Source organism: Aethina tumida, chromosome 4 (assembly GCF_024364675.1).
Source record: "Aethina tumida isolate Nest 87 chromosome 4, icAetTumi1.1, whole genome shotgun sequence".
Lineage (NCBI taxonomy): Eukaryota > Metazoa > Arthropoda > Insecta > Coleoptera > Nitidulidae > Aethina > Aethina tumida.
Genome location: NC_065438.1, coordinates 28,831,111 through 28,857,391, shown reverse-complemented (window position 1 = coordinate 28,857,391; position 26,281 = coordinate 28,831,111). Strand labels below are relative to the sequence as shown.

The window sequence follows — 26,281 nt, the reverse complement described above, 5'->3', positions numbered from 1 at the left end:
TAAATTTATTTTTTATTTTTCAACAATATCAAATTTGACAAATTATTTTGTTGTAGTTTTAATATTTTACATTTTATTAGTATACAAAAATATTATTGAAGATTTAACAGTTTTTTGTTGGTTAATTTATTTAAACGATGGAATAATCAGGATATTTCTCCACATATTATAAATGATATTTTAACAATACATTATATTATTATGTTAATTATTTCTATTATTTTAAGGACAAAATGAATTATAGATTACATGTATAAAAATGAAGTTGTTACCATTTTTCTTAAAATCTGTAGATAGATCTGAAGATATAGTTCTTTAAAACATTTTGAATGCCTATTTTTCTACATTGTATGGATATGTCTAAATCAGCTAAAATTCAATACCAATTAGAGAAACCCAGTCTAAAATTAAATAAATTAAACTTATTTTATTGCTTCGTTATTGGATCTTGTATCATTTTTATAAATAATTCATGAGAATATTGTGATGATCGATAACAAGGTCGGTATTGAAATGAATGGAGAAATTTACATGAAATGGGTACGGTTCAGTTGGGAAAAGGCTGTTCTTAAAAATTAAAGCGCATGTTGCATTAACCAGGTATCGACTGTAATCATTAAATTGATTTTGAAAACGTATGATATATGATACTCAGAAATAGTCTTTATCAAGAATATCATTGAAAGAAATGTAATATGAATTCAAATGTGATCAATATGCAATATTAATGGAGAAATAATAGAAAACATTTATTAACAAATTTATTTTTATGAAATACGGCACAGTGACGCCACAAAGTTAAATATTACTTATAATTTTCCTCTCAACGTCATTATAATTCATAAATGTGATTTAATTTACTGATAAGATTCAATTAGTGTATTCATATACAGCTAAATATATTCAATAACTTAATCTACTGAAACAAATTCAAATCGCGTTTTTTAGTCTAACATAATAACCGCCAATAAAACGCTTGAAGCTATTTATTTGAATAATTTGTAGATCTTTACGGTGTCTCACACATAACAACCAAAACCATCTATGATCGCTGATCAGCTTCGTTATCCGGACTATTATGCAGCTTAACTGTATTAATAATATACGACATTCCATTTCAAGTCTACGGATCCATTCTGATTCTAAATAGATTCTTTCCAATGTTTTTTTCATATTTATTTATATTTTCCATTTAAACCATTTGTTACAAAAAAAATGTGTATCTATTATTTTTGATAAATAAAAAATATAAACAAAAGTAAGTAAATATTAGTATTTGTAAACGGCTAAACAATAATTAATAAATATTGGTATATTCATTTGAAATTTACCATTCCTTTCTGTTGTTTAACTTTTATTTATTTAAAATAAAAAATTATAAACAAAAATTAATAAATATAAGTGTTTGTAAACAACTCCATAATAAGCGAATTATTTCATTTCAAATCTTCAGGTTCATTCTGATCATAAAACAATTATTTCGAATGTAACTAATTTAATTTAATAACTTTTTAAAAATGTATTTTTTTATTTATTTACAAATTAATATATCCTGATATTAAATTAATTGTTTCCAATAGTTTATAAACTTTTTTTGTTTTCATTAAAACTCTCCATAAATATGTGGAGTAAATCATTTTTATACTACAAAGTTCAGGTGCATTCTGATCATAAAATATTTCGAATGTCGAATGAACCAATCTTTTTCTACAAAGTTCTTTAAAAAATTGTTCATCCTTATGTATTGTTCAACTTCAAGTTGTAAGCAGAAATAAATAAATATGGTGTTTGTAAACGACTAAATATTATATGGTCTACTTCATTTCAAATCCACAAGTGTTATCTGATCCTAAATCAATTATTTCCAATGTTATTTTTTTCAAAATTAAATATTTTTCATTGAAACTCTTCCCAGGTGATTTGTTCACCTTTTCTTTAATGATAAATTAAAATTATAAACAAAAATAAAAGAATATTAGTATTTGTAAACGAGTATAAATATACTAGTCCTTTCTAATCCTGTTTTTTTTTTTCAAAATTACATATATAATGAAATAAGTCATTTACTATAAAATAATTAGCCGTAATTCGTTAATTTTTAGTAACATTAATCGCGTTTAAAAATCGATTTAAGCTTTAATGAAGAAATAAATGATCATAGTTTGTTAGAAAAATTTTTGCTAGTGTCAAAAATTATTGAAATAGCTTATGTAAGAACATATTACAATTCATTAAATTTTAAAAATAATTAACATAATGGTCTTGATATGTAAGAAAACAGGCCATACGTATTCAATTTAAAGAAATAAAAGCCTGTTTGTTATAAATTGCGCAGATACTTATTACACAATTTTCTGGCCGTTATATTTTATCTATATTTAACAGAACACAAAAAATCTTTCTGATAGTAAATCAAGTGCTACGAACAGATCCAAAATGTTTACCGATGATACGCACTGACTTGATGGATGGACGGCTTTGTTTTTTAATTAACAATCATTATACACCACATATAGCTACCTGGGTTTGTGAAAATTGCCAAGTCACGGCTGGTGCTACTGTGAAAAAAACTTAACAAATATTTTGACGAGTTACACAACGAACCGGACGCATCGTAAAATAATTTACTAATTGTAAAACTTATATTTTGATTGATTTGCCTATCTCTGACTGATATCTTTGTTACACTCTATTAATTATTTCCAGTTCATCGACCGACTTTATTCATTGTAGATCACTGTCGTATCATGTGCCATGGTGTGATTACAATAATGATAAGTACAAATTTTATATACGTTAGATGTGCCACTGTTCATAAAACTTCTGATGTTCGTTTTGATTTAAATCTTCCATTAACGTTTCCAGTTACTTCGTATTTGTTGTGACGGGCGGTTCTAGCAATAGTAAGCGGATTATTATAGAGATTATATTAGATAATGGATGGTAAGGAGATTGTGTTGGACGATATTGAGATTAATATAATATATCAAAGGTAAAAAAATTATTTTGAAAGCTTCTAAGGGCTTTTCAATATACTCAAACATGAAAATATTCTTTTTGGTTTTTGTGTTATTTTACTCAATTATCAATTAATTTAACATATTGCATATTATTAAAGAAATCGTTGGAGCATAATTTACGGCAAACTATCGGACAGTGAACGATTAATTAAAACTGTTGTTAAATAAATTTATTTGTTATTAGAATAATAATTAATTTATTTCTCATGGTGGAAGGTGAGGCTATCAGCTATCGATCTTGTAATATAACAAGTCAGCCTTTCCATTAATAGTTTACGTAGGATACATCTTTCAAAGCGATCTTAATTTTGCGTTTTTTAAACGGTTACAATGACGTAATCAAATTAATAGATCTTTAACTATTAAGGTCAATTCATTACGTACTTTTACTAGCTGATCTTTTACTGATCCTATACATAAGTAATTTTCTTGTTTCTGCTATAATTATTTAAAAATAATTTAGCTCTAAGATGTTCTTCGATTGTTTCACTCATCAAATCCATTAAACATCTAAACAGTAATAAAATCAAACCAAAAGGAGATATCTCTCGACAGAGCAAGGAAACATAATTACCGTGAAATAAATGTTGAATTGAATGGTCTGGCAGTTAACCAACGAACGATTAGTGAACGCTAATGAAATGTCAACAGAGGTTGCCGCTGAGAAGACGTACCGCCGTTTTACCGACAGCCTCCTGTTGCCTGCCCCTGCCTCTATCTGCCTGTGCCGGCTATTTACTGCCACGAACATTCTATACGCTGTTAAATCTTTCACGTTCGCGGATGCCAAAGCATTGCTCAGATTCGTTTCGGCTTAAAAATGGTCATATTACATGGAATATCTCCGATGAAATCTAACCGACGTTATACGATCAAAGAATGTTTCTTTACGAGTTGTTATTGCGGTTACATAGTAATTTGAAATTTTACAACAAAATGGTTAACTTGCTTTTCACTCTTTTTAAATTTGTTTCTTATGTACAGGGTGTGTCAGAACATGAATTCAAAATATTATAACATGAAAAGTTCCTATACGATTATTCCAAAAGCCCTCAATAAGTACTTTTTCAAAAATCTGTTTTTCTAATTTGTTTAATTAATTTTTTTATTAATTGTGGTGCGTAAGGATCTGTTTGACTCTTAAACGTGCATTAAAGAATATTTATTAAATACTTTTGTATAAAATGGTTTCCTCCTAATTTCTTCAAATCTTTAAATATTCCTATCTAGGAGTATCATATAATATTGGACTCTCCGAAACACAGCAAAAGTAGAGTAATTTTAAAATAAAACAACATTACGTACATTTAGCCTTCTTTTATTTAGTATCTAATAGTATACCCATTATTTTAATAACTTCTAAACACTTTCTTCATTGATTTTAGTAGCTTTTCAATATAATCGTTCGAAATTTCTTTTGAGTGATTTTGAACTTCTTCGCAGAATTCATTCATATTTGATAGTCTTTTTGCATAGATTTTCCGATCAATTTCTTTTCAAAGGTTTTCCATTGGACTGAGGTCTGGGTTTTGTGCTGGCCAAGGCTGGACATGTAATCCTTGAGGAGCGAACCATTCTTTAACTATCTTAGACGTGTTTCGGATCGTTGTCGTGCTGGAAAGTTCACCTTAAACTCATGTTACGATAAACAAAATGATCCAATATTTTGTCTAACTTAACCAGTGGGCCCATGCCAAATCCAGAAAAACATCTTCAAATCAAACGTCTCCTTCACCATGTTTCACAGTGAGTCTAGTGTACTTAGGATTATACTTTTCATTAATTGGTCCTCTCACCTATGAAATGCCATCAGATATGAATCATTGGAGACGACTCATCGGAAAACAGAATTGTTTTTCATTGCCCATCTGTCCAGTTTACATGTTCTCTTGCAAAAAGTAGTTTCGCTGCTCTATAGATTGCAGAAATGAAGGACCAGCTCCTTTAAGTCTTCTTTTTATGGTACTCACCAACACAATGAGTTCGTTTATTTTTTGATTTATGCGGGATGCGCTGATAAAAATGTCGCGAACAACAAGGGTTTTGCTTTCCCGTTCAAAGTTCTGTTAGTTTAACGATTTCTACTAAATTTCGAAACTCCTTCAAATGTATTCCTTCTGTTAATATTGGAAATCGTCTTCGAAATGATCGATTTGTTTAAATTTAAATCTACTGCAATTTTACTCTGATTTTCTCCATTCCGGGACTTTTCTACAATTTATTGTTTAATTTGTATTGAATGGTCACTTCTAGGTATTTTTAGCTTTAGGGAACGATGTCGGACACATAAATAAATTATAAAATCAAATGTAGTGAATATAGGGTTTGCTGGTAGGTGCCTTACCTATGAACCCTTCCCGAAATAAAATGTTATAATAAAACTGTGTAAATAAATATATTCGTATATCAATTGAGGTACGAAATGTTTAGGCAATTAAAATTAAAATTAATTTAAATTAAAAAGAATTTTTCTTTTAATAAAATTATTATACTTTTTAATATGTTGCTCTACGTATGAGCGATAGTATAGGTTGTGTGCATTATTATTTTAAAGTAATCATTCATGACGAATTAAATAGAGCGAAAGAGTATTACTTAACAATCTTAAATAGTATCATGTATGATAGGTGATTACAATTATTGTATTAATGTTATATTAATTATAATATTATATAATTTATTTTAGAATTATATTATATTTATAATTTAATTTATATGTAATTTTAATAAAGTTCAAGATTTCTTCAAAAAAAGGATTTTGCTTTTTTGAATATAATTCGAGAGAGCTAATTTTGGCTAATAGTAAAGAAACAATGGGAACTCATTGATTTTGAGCAAGTATCATGTGGTAAAAGAAGGCTTCAACGCAATCACATTTTACTTGATTTTATGCTGCTCTAAGTAATCCATTCAACAACGTCGTCGTCGTCACTGTGTCTTCGTTTCAGTTTGTACTCAAAAACTCTTTCCTGATTTAAACTCTGCCACCCACTATTTTATTATTACACATAAGGGAATAGATCGTAGCGCCGTCCAACATTTATCTTAAATGATACTTTAAACTTAAAGCTTTTAAGGTGTCACTATCTTCCATAATACAATTTTTATATTTAACAACAGACTAAAGAAAAGTAAAGTAGAAGAGGTTTCCAGTACAAATTGTTGATCATATCAATCACAACCGCTGAAATAAAAAATTTAAAATTATACATTTAAGCAAGAATATATATTTATATGACTGTTTCATTTTTCCGTTAACATAGTAATTGATCTGTTCGTTCGTTGTTTAATCCCAGCCAACCCAAACAAGGTAGATTGCGAAGCTGGGACGCAGGTGATGTATTTCAATGATGATAGCATTATCGGGTAGGTATCTCGTTAGTTGGCAAGGCATCGTGGCTGGCTACAAGCAAGGCATAAGGTGAAATATTGTTTTGAATGGTAGTGAGTCCGCTGCTAGCGAGACAACGCCGCGGTTCATATATCACCGTAGGTGACACGTGCATTGTGCAATTATTCATTTTACTCGCATTATGTTATATATTGTAAATGTTACTCTATACTGTACTCTGTACGCTCAGTTCGTTGCGTTTCGACTGCTGCCACGTTATCGCTACGGAAAGTAGATATCAGTCTTGATATGAATGTGCATAGAGCACCGCAGCAGTACGAATACGACTTTGAGCCTTCACAAATCGGATAGGATAAATACTAAAATGCTTTACGTGCATTGTTCTTGCCACACACTCGAAACAATTTGTTTTCCATGCAAACGAGATAAGTACAGATTATCCATTCAGTATCTTTCTGACTTAAAATAACAACAAAGAATGATAGCGGCAGAATTCAATGAATTCATACGTTGAGAATTTGTATTGGTACAGTTTAGTATTGTTTTCTAGTAGTAGCCGCAATGAAAAATTATATTTGGAATTACTAAAAAGTTAAAGTCCAAAGGTAGTATTAACATGTGTTTCATGGATATTGTAATATTAAGTAAGTACACTGTGCTTCTTTGTGGATAATTTGTGTTATTTCAAAAATCAGAATATCAGTGGCATTATATTGCAACAAATATATTATCAAAATAAGTTTTAACAAACAATATATAAATAAAACAATATTGCATCAACAACATAAATTTTAAACCACTCAAAAAACTAATATTACTAAATTCCTTGAGAAATTATTAAAAGAAAATTAATTAAATTAAAATAAAATAAAATATTACCTAACACTAATTGGTCGATCCCCCTTGCTCTACAAACAGCTTCCACCCTCCTTGGCATACTCAAAATTTCTGATTCTTAGCATTTAGCTAATCCTTCTAAATTTAACATATAAAGTATAAATTTGTCTGTGTGTCTGCCTCTAAAGAAATTCCACCTCACACTGTTACAGAATCAACTCTAAAAGCAACAGTTGAGGTCATATTTTGCCTCATGATATCTCTCATCACGTTCACGACATGTGCAAATACGGCTATCCGAATGATATAATGTATACCTAGGCTCATCTGTGAACAAACAATGCTGTAGTCTATAGGCTGTGATCGTTGACCATGATCTGGGGCTAATCCCTTGCTCCCTGTTTAATAGGGGATGTTAAAAACTCTCTAAGGCTCTAAGACTTATGATGGTAGGCAAATTTACAGTTATTTCAACTTCTGTACGAAACCTGGATATAGAGACTGTGTGATTTCATTTAAAAAATCAAAAATCGGTCTTGGTGCTGGTCGTTGTTCTTTATTGAGCACCAACATGTCGTATTACTAGTTTGCCTATAAGGATTCCAAGCGCGACTTATTACACTTTGAGTGTATGTGTATTATACATTTGAGCTACTTGTTGATGACTCAAATTGGTATAAAGGCGACAAAATCTTCAGAAAAAAGACGTATTTGAGCATATTTTATGCTAATAATCATCATATAAATTAAGAATGAACAAAATAAAATGTATTAAAATGTAAAAATACGTTTTTTGAAAATAATAATGTTTATTTTTAAATTTATTTAATTTAAGAAATTCAAATTATCCACTTCGAAAGACCCGTGTCATTTATTTATTTATTTTGAGGTACTTCTTCAGTATGAATATTAATTTGGCATAGAAAATATCCATTGATTGAAATATCTACCGTTCATCAGTTTCCAAAAACCTCCACATTAATATTGAATAATACATTCAACGAATTTTCTAAAGATTTTCACGTCTAATTTTTATACTACATGACGGCGTGAAAACGCCGAAATAGATAACGATAAAACAATAAAATAATGGTGGTGCCGCATTAACAAGTGAAATAGAGTGCGATGCAGATTGATTTCGACGCAAACAAATGTTGGGGTCTTTAGCACGCAGTTTGTTTAGTTTATCCCTTTGATCTGACTAATCTACAACATTATACCGGTGAATAATAACAAGTGGTGTTGCTTTCCCGGTTAACGAATGCATTCGCCGTGTCCAGTGAGCGTTGCCAACATTCCGGTAAATCTCGGACTTGAGTGGATTGTCGTCGCAAGGGCCGTGATTACTTTATAAGTCAACGCATATATCACACAAAGTGTCTTACAAATTACACGTGTCGTTGTTTGTTCTCCCTCTCTACTTCGCCCACGACACGCCACTGATTTATGGATATTCCGGATACGACGCTCCATTACTATTTTTTGGTCTAGCCGAATCGTATGGTTAAAATGTTCCTACATTAATCAATTTTTTTCAACAAGCCATTGAATTTTTAATAATTACAACTGTTGGTTTAACGCTTTTGATCTTGTAATTGACAGGTTAGCTTAAAAGAATGAAAGATTTTTTTAAGTTTACTTATTGCAATTGCCTAATCGTAAATATGATATTTTTATTTTATATTTTAATAATTTATTTAATTCAGAATATGTTAAATATATTTTTAATTAACATTTTCTTGATTTTCGACCAACGAATAATTTCTGTTAAATAATGTTTTTGCAAGAGTTAAATAATTTTCCCGAAACATGTAAATGACTAAACAAACCTTTTTTTAAATAAAACATTAGTTTTTAATAAAATTCGAAATTTGTGAAATATCAGTTTTCGTAGATATTTTAGCCAGATGTATATGTGTGGCAATTAATTAGTTTCATCTAATTTACACTGGTCTGTCAGCAATAGAATTTGTTGAATCTATTGTAAGTTTAAAATAATATAATAAAATATATGGTATATCAAGTCTAAATCACATATGATAATATTATTATTAATTTTTGAAGCTTGCGTGATTCAATTCCTTACTCATTTAATTTTTAATCATAAACAGTATGTATAACAAAACCGTTTGATCCAACTGAATTTTCAGAGAGATATCATGCACTATAGAGACAGTAAAAGTATGCAAACTTACTTCGTAGTGGGAATCTTTTACTTTCATGACTTCTCTCTAAAAATTCAATAGGATCGAAGGCTTCCAATCGGTATAGTAAGGTTGAATTCTATATATCAAAAACTAATAACATTGTTTTCAACTATTGTCATATGTGTCAAATTATTTGAATGTGGGTAGTTAATTTTTTACTTGAAAAATAATTCCATATGCGTTAACATTTTAAAATTATACATAATTATTATTCAAAATTCTATTTAATATTATTAAATCAGTTTACAATACAATATGTAAATAATGTGACCATCCAAAGAAAATATATAAAATATAATTTTATAATAACATCGTTTATTGATCGAATCCTGAGATGTGTACACTTTAGTTGTTGACAGTTTTCAAAGAATCTGACGACAGTTAATTATAATTTTTTGCATTGTTGGGCGCCGTACTCTGCAGATTAAGTGCAAAACCTAATAAATCCTAAAACATGCAATGGAGTGTACAGAGAGAAGCATGAGGCTGTATATCAGGACGATCTTGATGTCGCATTTCCATCGTCAACATCTGGTCACCGTTGATTAACGAGAATGCAGCAACTGCGCCTTGAATTAATTTTCTGTAAACAACGAACCGCCGATTAAATCTACTGGCCAATGTTTACCACTATTAAAAATAAACAGACTCCCGTAACTCATAAATGTGAATATTTTTTATTATCTGTGTTCATTTTCAGTAACTTAACGTAACGTAATTTCTAGACAAAAAAATGAAGCTGATAAATAATTTTATGTATGCGACAATTATTATGTTTTATGTGCGTTATCTTAAGGACATATTTTGACAAAAAAGCTTGAAAATACGTGTGCGCACTGTACTGAACATTATTTACTGAAGTTCCACCGAATGAAACTTAAACATTAAAGAAGACTCTCGGTATCTTGTTTTGGGAACAATGCCGGATACTCGAAAGTTCACCATTTGATAAATTTTCAAGTGATTACAACTTCCTTTTAAGATATAGATAAACATAGCCGCCGATATTGCTTGCCTCCGTATATCCGCACTTATTTGATTATCTTAAAATCTGACTGGTACATTGTGTTATTTTTGATTGTGATTTATTTTCAACACCATTGTGATAGTAATTAAAAATAAATAAATGTATGTTGAAACAATGTACCACATTCAGATATACAATTTATATTAGAGTATTAGATAACTCAGTTTTGGTAACTCAAAGCAAATTAATTCAGACCGGAGTGGAAATTATATGTAATTATTAATTGCCAATGCCAAATATTAACCAGGGTGTTTGTTTAGTTTTTTTCAAGTCAATTGATTTATTTTATATATTTAATTTTTTATATCAGTTGTTTATAATGGAATAAAACAATTTAAAACAAAATTTTATTGTCTATTTAATTTTTTTAAATTGTATTTCTGCAAAATAAATTTAGATTTTTATGTAGAACTCTAAAACTTATATTTCAACATTGAAAATTTTTTAGAAAAGTTATAAAAAAGCTGCAGTATTCTTTAAACTTATTACAGATAAGTTAAGCGAATCACCCTGTATTTTTATTTTCCAAAACATAATTTAAATAAAATTTTACGACATTACACCATACAATTTTATTATTTATTATTATTACTGTTAAAAATATCATGAAAAAAAAAAAATAAAAATATTCATTAAGTACTATTAAAATAATAATGTAATTAATTAAATGTAGCTGTATGATGTATGAAACGACGAGGAACGTTATAAATACATATTTCCGAGAGTTCATTTGCGAATATTAAATTGCATCGGTGTATTTAATGCAGAACAATGTGGAGTTATTATCTTATTAAAAACACGAACCACTGCTGTTATCTAAAATATACTCAGGCGGATGTAGTGGTAATTAATAAAGAAATTAATAAAGGGTTGGAAGATTAATCATATTACATCAACGATAATACTCTGCACATAAAATATGAATTGATATTAATTCAGATTTGTGAATCGAAATTAATTTATTGTTAACTTTATGTAGAGTTACTCGATGGAGAAACTATCATAGATATAAATACAAAAGATGTATTGTCGTAAGTACAAAACGCTTAATAAAATTATATTCCCCCATTAAATGTGGACAAGAACACATAATGTTCACTGTCACCTGGCAGACAGCCTACAAAACAATTGTATGTGACTAGTTGAACTAGTCTTTACTTTTACACCTACAACATTAGAATGAGATGGAAAGCTACTACAAATTATACTATATTGTCTACTTTTATTCCAATCATTGTTATATTGTCAGTGATTGTTATCTCGTTCTCAGGGTTGTAGTTTCAATTGGTCTTACAAGACAGTTACCGAAAATTCATGTTTCTCGCCCAGTTTTAATGGTATATTTAAGCAATAAAATATGTTAAATCATTTATCTTAATTATACAATCACAAAACAATTTTGTGTTTTATGTAATAAATTAATGAATTAATTCATTTTGGATTTTACATATATTTTGCTTTTAGGGCTTATGTGTAACATCGGAAGAAATATTCATTTTAAAAGCATGGTTACCTTTTTTCTAAAAGGCTGACTTTTCTTCAAGAAAGGTGGATCCAAGTTTCACGGATTACAACTAACAATCTTAATGATACTTTTTAATATCGTTAATTTGATAAAAATGAGGCAGTGAACATTTTATGTCATTGCAACTTGTCAAATATAATGGTTTTAATGAAAAAAGAAACAGATCAATAATCGATCAATTTAAAATATTAAGTCCCGACATACCGAAATGGATCACTATCTAAATATACCAGTACCTATACGTCATGATTATTTTCGTGGTTCTCTTATCTGCGAATCCATTCTCCTCAGTGGAGAGTGGAGTTTCGGTGGGTGTGCACCAGCACGCCTATTTCAGATTACTTATAGTGATGCTGATTAGATTATGTGTTTATTTTGAGTTTTATATCGTTCCATCTGTTATTTTTTCTCTCTTGCCACATTCTATCTTTCTCTACAGTCGACTCGTCTCCGCTAATTATGTATATTTTAGATAACGGCTCCAGTTTTTAATAAGATAATAGCGCCACATTGTTCTGCCTTAAATACGCTGATGCAATTTAATATCCGCAAATTAGCTCTCGCAAATATATACTGCATCAAATAAAACAACATGCGTATTTGGTTTAATTTTGCAATTTCTGAACAAAACTGCATTTTTAAGAAATTTTTTTGTTTTAAAATAATAACAAAATTATAGACTAACATTTAGCTTATATTAATTTACTTTAATTCAAATTCCCATGTTGTAATTTAATCTTTAGAGTCTAAAACAAATTTTTTACTTCTCGTGTTTTAAAACCATAAGTAGAAAAATAGGTGAAATGGAAATTTATTTTATAGGTCAATCAATTGTTTTGTTTTTTTTCTTTCAATTTACCAAACTGTTATTTGTGTCGAGAGTTTATAACAAATCTTTTACTTTATCACCTTTGAATCAATGAATGAACTGGTGAACAGTAAAAATATTCAATAATAAGTGATAATAAAAACCAAACATATTTTTTGTTTGTGTGACGTCGTGTGAAGATAATAGTGTGTTCTCCATGTATTTTGTGAAGGTTATAGAAAAACAATTATTAACCTTTTAGTCTGTAGGAAACAACGAGTTTGAATTTTGTTGAATTAATTATATGAAGTCAAAATGTTGATAGTTATTTGTAGAGGATATAGACACTAAAAAGAAGATTTAACAAATTATTAAAACGATTCATTTATTCAATATTTATACGTTTATAGTTTCAACTATTAAAATATATTAAATGTATCCTAATAAAATTCCTTATAAAAATAATCAACCCAACTTTAAATTTGAGCAAAGATATTAAAGTTAAAATATAACAATTCGTAATTTGCGTTTTTTAAAAATAAAAGTGTTACGTTGTTAAAATTATAATAATTCTAATATAATTATTAGCACGATTCCAAGGAAATGTTTCGATAATACGTTATTTCTATCACGTGAAATATTACCTACTTACTCTCAATACAACTGTCAAACGCCCCTTTGTTCCGTGGGGATCTTATCTAATAATTAACTGCGAAAGTGGCGATAGTGGGATTAGTAAAAAAAGAGCAATATAAATTGACCGGACATAGGGCACGATCACCGTATACATCAGAAAGTTAACGAGACGCACGTAAACTCCGACTATCTGAGCTTATGAAGTGAGAGCTCCACCCATCGGACACGACCTCGTGGACTACGGTACGCCTATCTTTCCTCTACTCTTCTTCTGTCCATATGGGATGCTGGCGAACGGATCTCAACGGTCACCCAAACCGGACAGAGGCGTTCAACTAATAATCTTAGTTGTTCCGCATTGATTTTATTGTGTGGTAGTATGTGATTGATACAATAAAAATATATGCTACCCATTAATATCGATATTTATTTTAATTTCATTTTCTTCAACAGAGTAATCCAATTACAATATAAATAATGGTAGTGTAATATTTTCCACTTTGTAATAATTTCTTGTTTAAATCTTAAAATTTCAATTTACATTATGTTTATTTGGGAAGAAAAACGTTTTTATTTAAATAGAAATTACATAGAAAACATATTTTTTTCAATTTAAAACCTCTAAAACATTGTAAAGCTTGCTATATTATTATTAGTAATATATACATAACATAACGTGTATAGCAGGTGATTCTTTCTGTCATTTTTGTTCAACTAGACTTATTAATTAGAGGACAGAAGATGGTCAGAAAATGTTCTCAGTGATTCCTCCGTCACTGCACAGTTGTAGATTTCTAGATAAACCGACAGAAGAACAATAAAAATATTTACTCAGCAATTATTATTGGCTATCTACGCTTGATACATCCTCCTCCTTCTCAAACTATAAACGGTACTAAACGAACAAAATGCTCTCTCTCTGCAACATTATCATCATCCTGTAAGAAAACCTGTTTCCACTACGTGATATGAAGATTCAATATGCCACATTTCAAAAATTATTGTTTCAAACCAATTAACTATAATTTTCGTATCAGTTTCGAGTCAGTTCAAATATTTCGATATTCAATAACTTTGATTTATCTTATCGCTGTCTAACTGGAATTAACTTAAATATTAATATATAAATGTTATAATAGTCATTATCTATACATACATACAGCTACGAAGTGATTAAAAATAAATACTTATATGCATCTCCCCCATCGTTGATTTATACAAGCTGTATTTACTAGTAAATGTATAAATCTCCAATATATACATTTATTTTTAAGCGTGTTACGAGAAGAATAAATCTAACCACCAGACTCATACACCGAGGGACGCATGTTGGAGCTGCAGAACGCGGTAATTTGTTTATTGATTATCTACAAATCTGAAGTTTAACCTTAAATAATTCTAAGATAAGAAATCTGTAAATGGAGGACGGTACAGTTCGTCATCCTTTATTTGGGCATTAAACGTGGGCCGTGGACGTATCAGAAAACAAGTCCTGTCTAGAAATTAACTTATCTGATGACACTTCAACAATTTATACTTTGACATCTAGTTAATCACATAGTTGGTGGATAAGGAATATCTCAGTTACTAAGATTACATAGACATACATGGTCTAATAAACAATGCATCTGATTTGTAAGATGGTAAATTCAGAACTTGATACTAGCTATAAAATATGGAAGTTTTCTTCTTTCTGGGGTATATTTATAATTTTATGGTTTTACAATGTACTAACTAAACTGATTATAGTATCTAATCTGTATTTTTTAATTTTCCTTGATTAAATATAATGTTCTTCTGTTTGTATTTTAGTTTCTGATTTCTGATTATAATATTATATTACTTTAAGCAACAACTTATTACATAAAACTGGGTTACCCAGATGGAAGAAAACTGATTATAAAATGTCTAATAAAATTGATATTTGACAAATTCCAATGAACTAATTATTATTAATTATTTTTATTATTGTGATAACTGTCTTTAAACACATAATATTTTATGTGCAACTGTTGTATTTCAAAGAGAATATTGATATATCGATTTTCCTGGCAAATTTCGAGATATTTAAATGTTGTTGATGTTTAAAGCTGTTAAATATCATATTTGACAAAAATTTTAACAAAGAATCAAGTTTTTGTGACCTTAAATATTATAAAATTTGAATTTGAATTTCGTAGAGTTGTCAAAAACAGTCAAAATCAACCAGTTTGGGATATCCTACATGATATAAAAATATAAAAAATATTAGATCAGGCGCCCACATATTTTTATTAAAATTATTTATTTTAAACAGACCGAAACAAAATAAAATAGGTGAGAAACCACAAAGAGAAATGACGTGAACTTAGTGGATATGTGGAACGAACCCTGATAACCGAGCTTCGACATAAAAGTTGATATCTTTCATATATCCATTTACTTCCACCTTATTGAGCACTTGGAGACTCACCATAAATCTCGGAGTGTGGTACACGGAGATGTATCATATTCTATCTACATTTTGCAGAAAACCTGACCCCGTCCCCGCCTGGTGGGGTTTTGCCGCCCAGCGGACATTATATAAATACATGATGATATATGCCCGATATCTCGCGTGGGCAAATGCCAAATATCGAACGTGAGATACATGCTGATAAAAAACCCCTATAAAAATGTCCTCCGCGTCCTTATCTTTTACACAGTACTAAGGAATATTTTTTAAAACGTGAAAATTTTATTTTTAAACCGTTTGTGCGGTTGCACATTCATGAAATGGTGGGTCCTGAAATCTTTCCATCCTGCTGAATCTTGGTATCTTTGGGACATATGCGTTCACAATTTTATGATTTATTGTACGTTGACGAATTAAACTTTAATTTAAAAGAAAACTTAAATTTAGTGCACATGTCTATGACAATATCCCAATTATTAATATTTGACCTTAATTAATACAACTACGAAAGAGAAATATCTAAAAATAGATAAAGTACCTTTTCGATAAGGTTTGAATTTATCGTATAAAAAGCTTTTATCGTTACTTTATGTCGACCACATGGATTCAGATAAATAAAACCCCAACATTTTATTTTAATTGGAATATAAAAATTGTATACTATATATGGTATCTTTAATAAATATACAATGTATCTATTTCAAATGTAATTTGTCTTTAAAAGTAGACAATATGCCACTAAATATGGCTTTCCTCAAATTTATCAGAATAATTTTAACCACTTATATTCTCTGTGGGCAACAATTCTAAGATTATATATTATTATATTATTATTATATTCGATTGATTAGAATGATGCTGGAGACTCCTGAAGTTTACTTTATGCTGCTTACATGATTCCAAATGGAAGTATTTCTTTTCAAGGGGTTTTACAATTAAATGTCTTAAAGACAACAACAAGAAAATCTATGCATGAAAAAAAAAAAAATACTTTCGTCAAATACCAATAACTGACTTATTTGACTGGAAATAAAAACTACATAATATAATACATAATTTGATTGCATTATCTATTACATATTTTATAGGTAGACTTAAATCATACTTACATGAGAAATACACTTTTATTTAACAACAGTAAGTCTTGATAACTTTATATTTTTTATTCTGATTTTAACAAACTTTTTTCAATTGATTACAATCGTTTTATTAGTACACATAAATATGTACTAATAAAACAATCAAAACATGAATTTTCATATTTAGAATTAATTTATATAGTTATTTTTACCCAAATCAAAAAATTTAAATAAAAAAATAATATTTATAAAAAATAAAATTTGTCAAATATTGTACAATTAAAAAACAAGCAAACTGTTTTGCATTGTTCTTAAATCTCCAACTAAAATCCAACTAAACATTTTTAATTCCATTCGAGTTACGGTTGATAATATAAACAAACGTTTGTTTAAGTTTTCCTTAAATTGTATAACTCCAGAACGGATCCTTCTATACTAATAAAATATATAAAACAAATATAATTAGAAAAGATACAAATTATAGAGTTGTTTCACCTAAATCAATAAATTTAATTAAGGACACCATATTTATGAAATCTACTTATGTTATTATAAATACAATGTTAAATCTTCTACTACATTGAATATGTTCTGGACTGATTTTATTTAAAAATAAATAAAATATATTAAACTAAATATATTTCTACAAACGTTGAATTAGGTTTTTGTGACGAATAAGCCCTTGAAGTTCTATAGAAGTTAATAAATTTTGAGACTTGTTCTTACGTGTTCATTATAGTGAAAGGTATTTACTGTTAGTTCAACGATACAATTTTTTAGTTTGGACATTATCAGTTTAATACATCACACTAGAATTATTATAGGAAACTATCAGGTAATAGATGGATACTAAAATATATAGAACGACAATTTATTTGAAATTAGTTTTTATTTTCTAGGTGACCTTAAACATTATCGAAATGATAGTTGATAATGGTAAAATAATCATTGAAATGGGCGTGCAACGAACTGCATTCGTTATTTTTAATTCCGAGTGTGCACTTTAGAAAATCTGCATTTTTTTTTTAAATTAATTGTTTTGCCAACAATTATTGTTATTCGTAGTTGGTTGCAACTATTTAAGTACAAAGTTGTTTCTTGGTATTCATCAAAAGAGATAAGTGGTATTTAATAAACCTATAAAACTTAATCGGTTCACAAAATGATGAAAAATTAATTAATCGAACCCGACTTTACTTTCATCCAAGCGGTTTACTATCGAATAAATTAAAGCAAAATGTCGTTTTATGTCTCCTGTAACGTTAATGTGAATCACGCGGGAGAATTAGCGTTAAAATAAGAATTTTAATGTATTACGAAATATTCTCATGCATTCGCTATCATGTGTAACACATATTTGTGATTTAAACAAACATTTATTGTATATTGATTAAAATATGCACCATATTATAAAATCAGAAAGTGTTGAAACATTTGAATCGGTGAGCAAAACTCTACCATCATGTTGTACAAGCCGTTAACAATACCAAAAATTGGGATCCTCGCATAGTTTTTTTTTTTAATTTCTCTGTAGATCTTATCGACGGTAATATTTATTCGTGTGTTGTCTCCGCGTGGTGGCAGTAGCATGTGTAGAACGAGACGCGGCCGCATTCGGTCACAGGAAAAAAGCTTCCAGACGTTTGCTGTTGCAGAGGAGCATTATCAAGAAATCAACAATGTCCATTAAATACAACACATTTTTAAGTGATAAACATTTGCTCCGTTAAACAATGGCCCATAATGACACAGACTGATGAATTCCGAGATTAGAATCGCATCACGAGTCGAAACCTTGAAAAATACCATTTAAATTATTATACCTACCTGGACTGTGTGCATAAGGAAAACGATACAAAAACTAAAAAGCGATTATATTCAGAAATTCCCACATTATAAGACTGATATTTTTTCCATTTAGATAAATATTTAAATCGACTTTAAATTATGTTTAGATCTCAAAAAGTTATCAATGCAGCGTGTCTAATCATAATGGACGATATCGGGTTAATCAAGTTTTAATTAAAAAACACGCAGTTGCAAATGAAATTAATGTTATATGCATTTTGTTTATCGACTGCCTTTATTTTAATGATGCCACAATTTATACACAAATTGTTTATAAATGTTGTTTGCGATTCGAAATTTATAAATTTAGATATTCATTCGTTCAGTTAAATATTTATGAAGCATATTAGAAGAAAATTTATGAAAATTAACACTATATAACGCAACATTTTATGCATGAGTTGTTTCTAAATATTAATTTGTAACCGAAAAATTATAAATTTACATATACAAGGTGTTTCACAACATATTCGAAAAATTTTAACCACATATTCACTGTTACATAAGAAGTCTATTAAAAAAATTTAATAGAGCAACAAGAAACGAGATAAAAAATAATTCAAGTCTATCTGTAAAAGCTGTTCGAAATTGTTCCCATTGATTTGATTGCAAGCTTTGGCCCGCCGAATCTAATTTTAGCACACGGGTCTTTTTAACCTGCTATACAGGGTGTTTCACAACACGACAAATTTTAACCAACCCAAACAAATTAAATTTACGTCACTCCAAAGGACATTGTTCCATTTTTTCCTGAGTTCATGACAAGTGGGATTTTACAAATGCCTGACGATACACTGTGATTTTTTAGCTACAACTCGACCATGTAGTCCTGCATCGATAAGTCGATTCCTCACTGTTTTGTTTCTAACATCTAGATTGAATTGTGTCGAAATTGACTAGGTGATTTGTTTTAATGTTTTGTGAGTATCTTTAAGGGACAGCCTTTTTATAATTTTATTTATCTTGGGGATGGTTTTTTGTGGACGTCCTGGCTTGCGTCGATTTTCAACACCACTTTAAGTGCGGAAGTTACATAGCACTCTTAGTAATATTTAATCTTTTTGTCGCGTCACATTGCGTTGGGCCACTTTTATAAAGTTCTTAAATTGAAGGGAAAAGTAAAAACGTATCCGATAAAAAGAGCTAAACAAAAAGAGGGTGCTTCCAGGGGTATAGGTAGTTCCAAATTGATTAAAAAATATATATCTGAAAATTTGAGCTATTAATATTAATTATACGATAGTCCGCATTCCAACTAATATGGAAATAACACGGGAATTTTTTTTTAGGTTTTTTAGAATTGTTTCTCGGGAACAAATAAATTTATTTGCTCCTGATAGCAAAAAAAATTTAAAAACACCTCTATTAAGGACCACCACATATATGAAATTTTATGAAAATATTGAATAATAATTAAATTTACAAAAAGATTGTTGGTCATTGGTCATTGTTGGTCATCGAATCAAGTCGATTTATGTGAATCGATTCATTTACATAATTCCATCATTTCTAAATTGATACTACATTTTATACATATATAACTTAAGATAAATATTTATGAAACATATTGAAAGAACATTGAAAAAATGGACTTAATTCTTAATGCACAACATCATAGAGACGTACTTGAGAGAATATCAGAAGTATATTAGAATATATTTAGATAATTTAATGAGAAAGTTGCGTCTTATGAAAGATCAACGTTTTGAAGATATTTGCCAAGATTCGTTTTTTAAAAAGTTTCACATTTTTAATTAATAAGTTCTAGCAAGATCGAAAAAAAGTAAAAATATTCTCATAGAAATTTGTTACTTTTTACTGATTCTTTCTTTTGTGACTATGAACATTAGAAATGTTAATTAAACATTGATTTTTTTTTCAAATAGGCATTTATATTGATAGAAGATAATTATGTTAGCGAATAAATAGGTAATTCAATAATCTGATGTTTCACACTTTAATAAATAGTTTTTTATTCAATTTAAATATTTCCAGTGCAAGATGTGTTAAAAAAATTAAAAAAATATGGTAGAATTATTTAAATTCACTGCCGTAGGAAGTGATTTTTTAAAACCAAGATAGTCATTTATTACTTTTTTCTGAGTGAAGAATATGCAAGAAAAAAATTGTTATTTTCCCCGTTAAAATGAATTTTGTGAGGTATCTTACTAAAGGTACTTAAAGGTAGGAAAAATAATGTATTTTATCATTATTCCATGAATGTTAATTAATAATATTTATTTGAATTTTGTGATTATATAATGATTGGTATACTTGGTGTATTCTCCATGTGCAAAATCACAAAACTCGGTTATATAGAAATCAGAACGGCATACTAAACGAAGGTATTAGTATGAATTGAAAATGGTTCAGTGTCCCGTATTGAAAGTTATCGTCAAGTCGATCCTCCGTTCAGGCGAAACGTGAGAATACGCGAATCTGATAAAAAAGAGTCGAGGCTCCGCGCGGAGCGGCTGATACGTTGGCGGTTGGTCGGGGTCCGTTGCAAGCTACGTTGGGCCATCCGGCTGTCCTTAGGTCCCACTTGCGTTATTTGCTCGAGATTGTGATTGGGCGATAAAACGAGGTGCGTCCAGACACGCTGATGCCGTGATCTCCAAACAGATATTAAAATATTACCGGCTGCACGGCCTCCAATCCGATAGATATTATACATTAGATAGGCCGCGAAATGCAGAAACGGAACGATTTATTGCGGGGGATACGAAAAATAAATTAAATGAAATTCCGTGAAAGATCTTCGGCCGTGATGACTGGAACTGTGGGTCGAGATTTAAATGTACGAAACGGTTGGGCCATCTGCTCAAGATTTGTTTTAAATGTCTTTAGATTATACACTCTCAATTCAGCACGGTTAATTTGTCTTTTATACCATATTTTCACATTTACGTTTGTATATTCATATTTATTGTATTTATTGTATTTACTTAGTTTTAGTAAAATTGCTACATTTCGTAACCATTACACTCAAAATGTACGTGATATCAGATAATAAGTTGAACTAATGTTCGAAACATTGGAAGTTAAAACTATTTAGTACAAATTATTCCTTTATTAACGAGGCAACCTAATGATGGAAAGGTTAAACATATGAAAAATACCTTAAAAACTAAATGTAAACAAATATTAATATAAAATATTTTCAAAGCGTTTTTAAATATCTTTGGGGAACTAAAAATAATAAATTAAAAAACTGGATTGATAATCTGTACTAAAAAACTTCTCCTATCCTCTACCCCATCTCTAATACATACAATTGTGGAAATAAGCATGGCATATTTATTTACTTGTTACAAATGTTACTTAATGTTTTCCCTAATCTGTTGTAAATCTGAACAAATCCATTTTTTTGCAAGATGGATCAGTACATTATTCAAAATGATCATTATATTTACAGGTTTTCACTTTATTTAATAAAAAACTAATTTGATCTAAAAAAGTATGGAATATTTTATTAATATTAATCATCAGTAACTCAAATATTTCAATATTTTGTGTGGTTTCTATCAATGCATGGCATCTTTTAAGTATCAACAATATATCAACAAGAATTTGTTGCCAGTTCTCCTGTATTGTTTAAAGAGGTTCTTGTTTATTTTTAATGTTTTTTGTTCGGATGCGACCATCTAATACTTCCCAAAGATGCTCAATACGATTTAGATCGGGGGATTTAAAGCGTCATTCAAGCATAGTTAACTATTTTATTAGATACCATAAATAATTTTAGACGTGTCTTTGGGATCGTTGTCTTGTTGAAATATCCAAGGAAATGGCATCTTTTACTAAGCAAATGGAAACACGGGGCTTTTCGGTATGTCTATTTATTGAAAACGATCCATTTTACCCTCCACTTGAATCAAGGATCCAACTTTGGATCGAGAAAAGCGTACTCAAACCAAAATACTGTGTTTCATTTTAATAATAATAATAATAATAATAATAATAATAATAATAAATATAAATTATATGAAAAATTCAATGTTTAAAAATATTTCATACATTTTTCCACCACTGTATATAGGCTGTTTTTACTTAACTTGTTCAGTAGGAGTTGGAGAACGAAAACATGTAATTGCGAATAAAAAAACTGCATCTAATCTCAATAGTATTTGATTTATTAATTTTTTATCAAAAAATTTTGACAAATTCATAGTCTAACTAATATGTGTGTAAAGCAACCAATATTCATGCTGGAAAGTTCATTTTAATCACACACGATAACCTGGGACCATCTTAAGATTCCATTATAAGTGCTCCCAAATTTTATACAACATTAAACATCGATAACTTTATTATTTTAAATGGAACATCAGGCATGTTTTAGCATAAATAAATTGTACGTTAAAAAACTTTGATTGATATTAACAGTAATCTCAGGTGAACTTGTATTTCCCCTACTGTTATGAATCGGCGTAAAAATTCGACGAAATTTTAAAAGTTGTAAAAAGTGCTTAGCAGGAGATAGAATTCAACTGGTTTTTGATATTAACAAGATGTAATTTAAAGTAAGTAATCCACTTACACTTCAGGATGGGTATTACCCTCGTAATACAAACTTAGTAAGTTAAGTAGTAACACAGTCTTTTACCAGTTTGGAAATATTCCATACAACCAAAATTTACCAATTTTAAATGTCATTTTTCGTTTGTGATTGAAATAAAAAAAATTCATCTCTTTTTAAAAAATAAGAATACTTAAAATTACTTAGAGAAATTATCTAAATCTTTTCACCCCAAGGTAAGTAAAAATAAAACGTTGTTTCCACATTGCCAATTGTTTTTATTTATTTTTTAAATTTGGGCTGTTATATTTTCTAACATACAGATTTTATGTCCACGTCCATATTAAGTCATTTTTCATTTGGCAAAGAATAACAAGTTAGGCACAGTCGAACAATCACTTCCAAATGCATTTATTCAGCAGTTATTAATAAACATAGTCTGGCTTATCGATAAGAGAGGGACAGCCGAGTAAGTGAGTGAGGACAGGGGGATGATCCAGTAGAAGATTTATTAGAGGACATGGTTGGAAGAGCGTCGGGAGGAAGGGAGAAAGGCGAGAACACAGTCCATAACGCATTCCGTTCACGGACACGCTAAAATTCATTTCCTGGCAGTCGGCGTGTCTTTAGCCGCAGAGCACGGCTTGATCAGGAAATAAGTATAGGATTTTCAATGGAAAACAAAGCACTTATCTCTTGATACTCTTCCATTGGTCCCTGAAACTACCCCTTGTACCCCTTCCCCATCTGTAATACATGTATCGCTTAAATTATTGCAATGTCTGCCTACTGACCATACCAACTCCATTAAAAATATAAAAAAACTCATTCGATGAGAAAAGCATTTATCTTCATCTTCCCAATGACTTTTTTATCTGTGACTATGTTACGGAAATTAGGAGTATTAATTAAACATCTGGATACCTGGTTATTTTAATTTTTTAACTCTTTGTTGTATTTGAATTGTTTTCACAAATAGACAATTTTTGTCTAATTTAAAAAAAAAAAATTAAAAAATGTTAGTAGGAAATAATAACCGCAACCATGAACAAGTTGTTGCTAATATATTTTTATAGCATAAAAGTAAACATTTAAAAATTAATTTATCTACAACTATTTATTTTTGTTAACTATAAAGAGATAATGAAATTAAAAATATTTTCATCATATAGCGTTAAATATTTGAAATTATATTTCTTACCAAAACTACTCTTTTACTTATGTACTTTTATACTGGTGAAAATTTTATAAGAAATTGAATTAGTTACAAATTGGAATTATATCACCAACTTTGGTTGACCAGCTGCGTTGTCACGAATAAACTAACAAATAAATATCTGTTTGTCGGCTAACAAGAAGTGTTTATCTGCCGTTGATCAAGCATACATAGACATACAACACACTACACTCACAAAGTAGGTGTGTTTTAGTGCAGTGGTTTTTCCTTTTGCGATTTGCGATTCCTAGTGCGGCAGGAGTGAGGTGTTAAGGCGTGACGCTACTTTCACATGATCACTAAAACATATATGTATATGCATTTTAAGCATTTACCATTAAAGATAATTATAATCAGTTCTTGAATAATGCATATCGAGATGTATCTATTTAGCTAGTTTTAGGAAAACGATTTGCGATTTCCTTCTAACTGCAGAACTGACTTCTTATCTTTCGGCATTTTTGTTGTGAGATCAAAATGGAAAATGCTAATGACTCCATGGATCAGATAATGGTAATATATTTAAAACTTGAAAAGGAAAAAAACAATTAAGATACTTACTCAGTGTCTTAAACAGCAAACTTCACAGAGACTTCGGCTTAAAATTACATAATCAGTGGCTTTTAAACATAAACAGAATGAAAATAATGTTTCTAAAATATACTCAGTAATTGTAATGTTTTGACAAAAAATATCCTGTTTATAGGGTAGTAAAATCACAATGGCTCGAACAGGAAATTTTAGTCACAGTGGGAAATAATTTAATCTAAAATCTCAATCAAGAACGTGGTAGTATAAATTCAGGTGTGTTCTAAACATGAAATATGTCTTTTTACGTGTAAGTATTGTAAAATACTCCATATTCTTTGCACATTTGAATACATTTGCCAGAGTGTGTGTGTCTAAACTAGGTGTAAAAAATAAAAAGTTGCGTGCTACTCCTAGTTATTAACATAAATTTGATAAGCGATATGCGATAAAAGTCCATAAGCATATCGCAAATCTAAATAAATATCTTTACACTTTTTTCCCCGTGCAACAGTGAAAAATGTTCATACCAACCCTTCGTTTCTTCTTGCTTCATAATGTTGTTACTTACGTAACTCATTTCAAAGAACTTAAAACTAATCTTTAGAATCTTTAGAATGCGCCTATTATATATTTTTATTATACTTCTTTGGAAAAACGATAAAAATAATATTTTAAGGACCAAATTTGGTTATAATAAATAATAATAAAAATATCGTTGTGTATATATTATTATAATTTTTTCAAAAATTAAAAACAGTACATAATTATTAGTAAATAATAAAATAATTTACCAACTAAAATAAAATTAATAAAAAAAAATCTTTCAATTGTATATAAAAATAAAATATGAATTTGCCCATAAATATTAGTTTAAAAATCATTCAAAAATTAGTTTTACAAATTTCGAAAATGAAACACAAAATAATAATTATCCCGCAATCTCTTAAAAATAATTAAATTACAATTACATTTAATTAAAACTTAAAAAGTTTATTTATGATATATTGAAAAAAGATTTCAATTTTTTTTGTGTAATTTGTAACATCTAAAATGAAAGGAAAAATAACTTTATCACATTTAACCACGTTAAACAATTAGTACAATTATGTATTAATGCACAACAAAACAAAATTATAATTATTATATATACTACATTTTAAAACAAACGCTAATGTAAATATAATATAATTTAAAAAAAAATATATAAATGAATATTACTTTAAACAATAATAATAACTA

The 26,281-nt window shown here is 29.0% G+C and overlaps 1 protein-coding gene across 2 annotated transcripts in view; it reads left to right on the top strand.

Annotated features, from left to right (window-relative positions):
• The window catches only part of LOC109596126 (zinc finger protein ush), a 114,165-nt gene that overhangs the window by 5,103 nt on the left and 82,781 nt on the right, over nucleotides 1-26,281 (top strand). The gene's annotated exons all lie outside the window — the stretch shown is intronic.